The sequence below is a fragment of the Triticum aestivum genome, chromosome 7B (genome assembly GCF_018294505.1).
Source record: "Triticum aestivum cultivar Chinese Spring chromosome 7B, IWGSC CS RefSeq v2.1, whole genome shotgun sequence".
In the NCBI taxonomy this organism is placed as follows: domain Eukaryota; kingdom Viridiplantae; phylum Streptophyta; class Magnoliopsida; order Poales; family Poaceae; genus Triticum; species Triticum aestivum.
The window spans coordinates 567,650,717-567,659,527 of NC_057813.1; positions in this window are offsets into that span (position 1 = coordinate 567,650,717).

Consider the following 8,811-nt stretch of genomic DNA (forward strand, 5'->3'; position numbering starts at 1 on the left):
GATCTCCCACCCATATAGTCCCCTCACGATCTCGAGGGGATCTCTCTATCACAAACACACCCTCTCTCCCTCCCCATGCGTCCATGCCATCCATGTGTCCCTCTCGACCTTTTTTCCTTGTTGGCCAGACCTCTATTGGACATGTGCTACAGGGGTGTCTCTCTCCGTTGCAAACAATCACACACTAGCTATCTTCGTGTATCTCCTCGCCTCGCTTTTCCATCTCGGAGATGCATGCGTGATATGTTCGCATAAGAAACGAAAAAACACACACTCTCTCTAATTTATCGTTTGTTGTCACTTTCTCTTTCACACACATACTCTTTTTGCACACTTACTCATTCTCCTTCACACGCACTTGATCTGTCTCGACTGAGGCACTCACCTCCGTCCATAGCACATAGATTTATTGAAAAGTCAAACATCACAAAGTTTGACCATGTACGTGGAGAAAAAGAATTACATCTAGTACGGCAAACATATACCATTAGATTCACCATGAGATGTAGTTTTGTATGATGTATCTTTGGTATTGTAGATATAAATAACATTTGCGTAAACCTGATCAAAGTTTCCAAAGTTTGACTTCTAAAAAATTTACATGCACTGCATTATCGAGCGGATGGAATATCTCTTTCCCCCTCTCAGCTATCTGACGCACCACTCAGCCTTATCGGGGCTCCTCAATCTCTCTCAAACTTTATTGGTCAGTTTGGTTCGTGACCTGACCCTCATGCCTTGATGGTCGGTACTGCCTGGTGTGGACGTGAGATGTAAAATATTTCTGCCTGGCCAGGCTTGTGTGGTGCTGAAGCGTTTGGTTCATGCCTGGGCCAGGCAAAGCATCAACGTCCCATCAATCAATCCATGCATCAATTATTTAATGCTAATATCCATCCATGTTGCTGTTAGCCTCGTGGCCGCACGACCAGGCACGGCCAGGCGTTCGAAATCGGTCGCTTGGGCCAGGCTACTTGCAGTGTCTGGAGTTCAGCCAGGCTAATTAAAGTGCAAGGGAACCCAGCCCAGGCGGGCTTTCTTTTTCACAGGGTAGCAACCAAACAAGCGTGCATGAAATCCAGCCACAACCCCAGGCCACGCAAAAGATGCTCACGACGCAAGCCAAACGGGCCTTATATCTCCCTGGTTCACACATACACATGTCTCGCTCGCGCTATACATATAGACCCATCCAACACTCTCCGCCCTTGTTCTCTCTCCATGTGACACGCACCCCCCTAAGTACCATAATCCCTCACTCCATCATAGGCTCTGTTTGGATCCATGGGTTAGAGTTAGTTTGGGTTAGTTTGGAGTCAACTAACCCAAAAAGATCCAAACAGGAGGGTTAGTTTAGGTTAGATGCATCTAACCCATCCAAAAAAACTAACCCATCCAAGAGGTGCTTATTTGGGTTAGTTCTTCTCGGGACCACTAATAAACACTTTTTTCTCTCGCTCTCCCCGCAGCAGATCCCTCCCCACTTCCTCGAAGCTTCTCGTCCTCTCCCTCCCTCCCTCTCGCACCGCCCGTGAAGGTGCCTCGCCGTATCCGCGCTCCATCTAACCCTGCCATCCAAACACCTCTTTACTTAGAGTTAGTTCAGGGTTAGAATCTAACTCTAACCTCTAACTGAGTTAGAGTATCCAAACAGGGCCATAGGCGCAAGCACTCCCCCCCTCCTAAGTATGATTATCTCTTACTAGCCATCAGGAACACACGTATTGTCTCCTTCCATCCATACGTCTATCTCGATATCTCTCGGGGCATCTTCTATCGCGCACACACCTTGTCACTCGATCTCCCACCCATGTAGTCCCATCACGATCTCCAGGGGATCTCTCTATGACAAACATACACTCTCTCCTCCCCATGTCTGCATTTTCTCCGTACGTCTCTCTCGACCTCTCTCCCTTGTTTGTCAGACCCCTCTTGGCCACGTGCTAGGGGTCTTCCTCTCTCGGTTCCAAACAACCACACACTATCTCCTCACCTTGCCTCCGTTGTCGAAGATGCATGTGTGATATGTTTGCATAAGACACGCACGCTTTTTCTCCACTTTTATCGTGTGTTGTCCATGTCTCTTTCACACACGCACACACACTTTTTTCACTCTCTCTCTCTCTCTCTCTCTCTCGTCAGGGACTCTGTCACGTCCATAAGCATATGGATGTTTTGAAAAGTCAAACCTCAGAAAAGTTTGACTAGGTATATGTGGAGAAAAACATTTACATCTGGAACGATCATTAGATTCATCACAACATGTACTTACTTCATACTATCATTTATCTTTGGTATTGCCGATATAAGTAATTTCTTTATAAACTTGGTCAAAGTTTCAAAAGTTTGACTTTAAAAAAATGTTGTAACTACATTATCGAACGGAGGGAGTAGCTCTTTCTCTCTCTCTCTGCTATCTCTCACGGGCCTCCCCTCTCACTCGAACTCTCTATACCGACGGATTATACGCTCACTGTGTCAGCGTATAGCTCTGTATATTGTTTAGTTGACCGGTCAACCAATCCACATGCTGCGTTGTCAGCTCGTGTTCTGTATCTTGGTGTGCTGGCCCATGTGGCAGTGGGTGAAAATAAGTAAACTAGAGGCCCATCTGACACGCGGTGAAGGAAACAAAGTTGAAACCACTCGGGGTAGCACCCCGCACGCTAGTAAATTGAGGGCGCATTGAGGACAAACTTCTTGCGCGCGAAGGACGCACTCGCGCACAATTCACCACTGCGCGGCGGCATGCACAGAAGGACGCACTCGCGCACACCCAGCACACAACACACACCAGCACACGTGTACACCGGCGTCGCCGCCGGTTGAGATGGACGGCGAGGCAGCCAACAAGCGGAGGCCGCTCGAGCCAAAACCGCATCCGGCGAGCCTGGACTTCATCAGCAGCCTCCCCGACGACATGCTGCTCGTCATCATCGGCCTCCTCCCCACCAAATCTGCCGTGCGGACCGCCCTGCTCTCCCGGCGGTGGCGCCCCCTCTGGCGCTGCGTCCCCCTCAACCTCACCGTCGACAGCTGCCTCTGCGACGGGGATTGCAAACGCATGGCCGCAGTCTCCAAGATCCTTTCATCGCACCCTGGGCCAGCCAGACGCCTTGACATCCGCATGTTCAGTACCAACTGCAAGGTCCAACCCAAGTTCGACGAGTGGTTCTTATCCCCCGCCCTAGATCAGCTCGAGGAGCTCAGCTTTGAAGCTGGACGATGTCGCTCTCTGCCGCCGTCCGCGCTCCGCCTCACGCCAACGCTGCGCCGCGCCAGCTTCAGCTCCTGCTATCTTCCCCAGATTAATGCCGCGCCCGCCCTTCTTCTCCCTCAACTCAAGCAGCTCGACCTCTTCGACGTTGTCATCTCGAAGAAGGCTATGGAGCACCTGCTCCGCAGCTGTACTGCGCTCGAGTACCTTCGTCTTGAGCAGATCCACGGGTTCATTAGCCTCCACATCGCCTCGACGAATCTCCGATGGATTTATGTGTCTTGCTGGCCCCGCAACAAGACATCAATTGGGAAGAGATCACTCCAGCTGTTCCACGTTATGGTCATTGAGAATGCGCCTTTCCTTGAGAGATTGCTTGTATCGGATCTAGAAGGTCCAACAAAAATCAGGGTCATTGACGCGCCGAAATTGACAGCGTTGGTGTACTCGTCTGCCAAATTCTCCGAACTCTTTATTGGATCCGTAATCGTTCAGGTACAACACTCATCTTCTTCTCCGTCTTCTTGAAATTCACATTTTTAAATTTCTTCTTGATGTATTTACGACCGTCTTCCAGAAAATGATTCCCACAAGCTTGACCCAGTCCATGCGCACAGTGAAGATCTTAGCACTAAAATCTATCGGCCCCAATCTGGATCAAGTTGTTGGATTCCTTACATGCTTTCCATGCACGGAGAAGCTACTCATCGAGGTGAAACTTCTTTCCTATTAGTAAACGGTAATCACAACGTAGCTCAATTTTTTCGTAATTTTCCCAAATTACGATGACAAGTGTAGTGTTCAAAACTACATCTACGCACTGCACCGAAAGAAATGTTTTTAGTATTTTTTCTCACGTGATCACCTGCATCATTTTTATGCTGTACTACTATAGTAGCCTAGGCTAGTCATAGTGGAAAGTAACTTAGACTACTCCAGTAACTCTATGGTTACCCTAAGGGCAAGTACTACCTCCGTCCTGGTTTACTCTTCCAATTTTGTAGTATCAAAATTTGACCATAGATTTAACTGACAAAATGTTAATGCATGTCACTAAGAACTATATCGTTGGATTCGTATTTGAACATAATTTCAAATGGTGTAATTTTTAGTGACATGCATTGGCATTTTCTTAGGTAAATCTATGGTCAAAATTTTATACTAAATACGAGGTAGTATTCCCTCCGTCCCAAAATTCTTGTCTTACATTTGTTTAGATACGGATGTATCTAACACTAAAATGTAACTAGATACATCCGTATTTAGACAAATTTAAGACAAGAATTTTGGGACGGAGGGAGTACAAAAGTGGGCTATGTAGGCCAAAACATGTGCCAAATTCACTTGTGATGCATTTGGCATCGATGCCCCTCCATTGCTCACCTGGTGCCCCAATCTGGAGCACCTACTTTGCTCCGGTGCCAAATTAACTCACGCAGTGAAAACACACTGCGTGGGAGAGAGAGAGGACTGAGGCAATAAAAAACACTTGTTTGGGAGAGTGAGAGGCTGGTGTAGTTGGTTTGATTGATTTGTTTATACATGTGGGTTTGTGTGCACAGCGGTGCCAACTCTCTCACATCGCGAGAGCGGTGCCAAAATCTTTTGATTTGACATCGATGCGTATTATGTGGCATACTTTTGTGAAATATGGCATCGGCCACGTAGTGGAAGGCAACAAATGCCCAAGCTCTTCACCTGCTCCTAGTTAAATGAAAGGAAACAGAAACAGAGAGACAGAGAGGGAGAGAGAGTGAGTGCAAAAATATCACTAGCCAGCCAACCCTATCGTATGAGTGAATGATATTGGTACCTCTTGATGACACGGCAATCTTATGCAGCCAGCTGCTCTAATATGTTCTCTTCTTTTGCAGATAAAAAAAGACCCGAAAGTGAAAAATGTGCTGCACTATAACAATCTCATCGAATGCCTTGATCTCCATCTTACAGAAATTGATTTGATTGACTACCGAGGCAGCACATCTGAGATTAAATTGGCCAGGTTCTTTGTTCTAGAGGCAAGTGTGCTCAAGGTAATGAGGTTTGGCGTTCTCTGGCGCAACAATGAATGGCGTGCTGATCACCGCAAGCGTCTAAGCCTAAATGACAAAGTCTCCGCAGAAGCTGAATTTGTTTTTGAAACATCAAGTGGCCAGAGACTCGAAAACTTATTTGCCCATTAGTGACTTGTCAGGGCGGTGGATTTTAGTTTGTACGATAACGCTGCATCCACCTAAAGTAACGAAAGTTCTTACGTGAACTTCCTAGTAATTCCCTCTTCCTAGGTGCAGCATTACTCCTAACATTTGTAATATCAGTTTGAAACTTGTAATATTGCCGTGTCCTATTCCTGCGTTTTCAAAATCCTGCGAATCAAACAGGTCCTGAGTTGGTGATGATGTTGTGCCTCCCATCTTTCACCAGTAGCCGTCGGATCTAGATCTGACGCATACAAACCAAGCTTCTCCATTTTTGCAAAAAGATGCCCGCACTTGTTCCCTATTTACAAACAACTCCTTGTCTCTCACAATCAGCCTTATCTCCTCCCCACCACATCTAGAAGGCCGTGGAAAAATCTGGCGCGATGGCCGCTGCCGGAGCAGTCCACCCCCAATCTTGGTGTTCCGTGCAATGCACGGGCATCTACGCACGGGAAATTATGTCGAACAGGGCTAGTTGTAAGCAGGCTAGCTCTACAGCCATGATGATAGTGACTGCAGACGGTGAGGCTGACTATGGTATGCCGAACACGGCGCCTATACTCAGGTGTCATCTCCGGCGCAGGGTCTTGTCACTTCACTGTGAGGAGCAGCACGTAATAATTTGACCAACGGGTAGTACAGTGCTAGTACTCCTAGGAGTACTACATTGGTAGTACTACTACTAGTACTAGTAGCACCACCGTCTGGATTTAGGAGTACTACCACGTCCATCTGGATTTTAGTATTTGACTAGCAATATCTAGTAATGCATGTCACAAAAAATGTACTACTCCCTCTGTAAATAAATACATGGTGTTTTATTCCTATCGGCGAGAGAACTTAATGTTTTCTTGCTAACTAGAGTCTTAATAGGATTACATGCAATGAACTAAACACTGCATGTCATGTTTGGTAGTCTCAAGTCATTGAAAGCATGCACGGCCCACATCTCTCATTGGTTGATATGTCACGAAATAAGAAACAAGGAGGGAGTTAATGCACCGTGCCTAAGTGTTTTGGGATTATTTGGTTTTCGTAATGTGACTTACACAACATTTTTGTTTACATGCATTAACATTTTATTAGTTAAATCAAAGGTCAAAACTTGGCGCAAAATGCAAAGGGGACCAATAAACCAGTAAACATCAAACTTCTCTCGTTTGGCCCCAACTAGAGGTCCGGTGAGATGACTATACTGCACCGGCACGGAGGGGGGCGCAGCTTCATTGACTTACGGCAACTGCCTTTGGGTGAATGACACGTGGGCCCAGGGGGTGGCTGGCCCACCTATCATACAGCCAAAGGCAGGTGCAGTAGAGGGCCGAGGAGTAGTACGAAATCCTACGCACCTACGCACGCTAACCAAGGGCAAGAGTGATCACTCGAATCGCAAGATCAGTTGACTAGTAGAAGCTAAGCTAGACCCATGGAGGCGATGAGCGCGAGCATCAGCCGGCTGTGCCAGATGGTCCACGACGCCGGCCTGCGGCCCGGCAACGAGGAACGTCTCCAGGTAGTATTGCTTGAGGCCGGCAGGGCGAGGGGCCGCTTGGACGACAGCTTCGTCTCCTTGTTCGACGAGGTCCTCGTCGGTTTCCTCGACAAGTTCACCGTCGTCAAGAAGCTCGCGGACGACTTTGACGTAAGCCTTCAGCCGACGCGCCCAGGCTCTGCGATGCCCGCCACCCTCAACGGCCACTATGGTGACAACCTCTTCGACGCACTGGTGGCCCTGCGACTGCCCGCCGTCGCGCCGGAGAATGTCCACCTTGAGGTCGCGCTCGCCGCGCAGCGCCTGGCGCAGCAAGACACCATGGACATAATCACCCACGTCTACGCGCATGCAAGAGGAGGACGATAGGACGCTGGCCTTCTTGGACCGCAGGGCAACCTTGGACGCACTGTTCAGAAGCACGTTGAGCTCGCCGCCAACGCCGCTGCTCCTCACACGTCGGTTGGTGACCCGGCGCACTAGGGCGTGAGGATGTCGTTGATGGATCCGTATGTATTTTTATCTTTCCGTCAAATCCATGTAGTAGTATATGATACTACAGTAATTATCTTACCTTTCGCATCAACTTCATAATTTTCGTACGTACTCCATGCATGAACGGCGCCAGAACCAAACTTCTCATTACTCTAGGCAAAATCGTTATTTTCTATCTATCGATCGCGCCATGGAGCAGAACCAAATTTTACAAGTTACGAGTTCAAAAGGAAAAGCCTGCCGTGTTCGCGTCGCACCCCCACACGGTTGGTCCGGCACGCCGCTCAAGCGGGAATGCGTGCGGTGTTGCATTTTCACTTACAAGTGGGACCGTAGTTGAGCAAACCGACTATCGGCAAACCCCCACCCCGCCCACCGCGCGATGGCTGAGAAAACAGGAGGGAGAAGAGATGGCTGTAGCACGGACTCCAAGAAAATTGGTGTCGGATGGGACTCGTGTGGGTGGCGTGTGCCGTAGTGCTAGACGTGAATGCTAGTTATGGCCCATGCCACCCCACTATATCGAGCCTATATCGAGGTACAGTACGTAGAACAAATTTCCTGCAGTCCGTGCTCAGCACTCCTCTATCTCTCTTCTCAGCCAGCCAGCGGACGCGCGGAGCCCATCGTCTGTTTGCTCACATGCGGTCCCACATGTCAGTGAAAACGCAAGCGGACCCACTGAACCTGCACATCTTTCACCTCGACGTGCTGGTGATGAAAAACAAATCCAAGAAAGATCTTCGGTGGCCGCTTTTGGAGTTACTCAAGAGTAGTAAGATTCTATTTACAGTTTAACCCAAGATGCACATCTCGTGGCTTCAACTTATCAACTACCACTCTATTTTCTTTCATGACACGACCTGGATGCTGGATGTCCCACGTGTCGGCAAAAGGAGGAAGAACCCGACCAAATCTTCGGTTGTGCTCTCGGATTAGACTAGTTGTGCTAACTTAAAATTTTATTGTGTACTCCCTCCGTTCCAAAATACTTGACTTCCATTTGTCCAAAAATGGATGTGCCTATATACTAAAACATGTCTAGATACATATATATTTTGACAAAAGGCATGTATTGTGCAACGGAGGGAGTAGAATGGATGCAAGTTTTTGTATTGGGAAGAAGAGTACATCCATATATTGATAGAGCGCAATTTAGTAGATGTTCCTATCACTTTTAGCTAGCACAGAGGCTATAGATGAGATTAGTGCACTTGTTGATACTCCTACTTGGTATGCGTGTTGCTGCTTAGACGCAGAGAAAAACGGACCGAGGGAGTACTAGAATAGAGGCTAGACATGAGACTAGATGCGAGGAAGCAACGTCTATTCTTTACACTCGAAGAAGAAAGAAGCACGCCAAGATCGAGCCTCCGCAGATCAACAATGAATGCATCGAGAAGGCA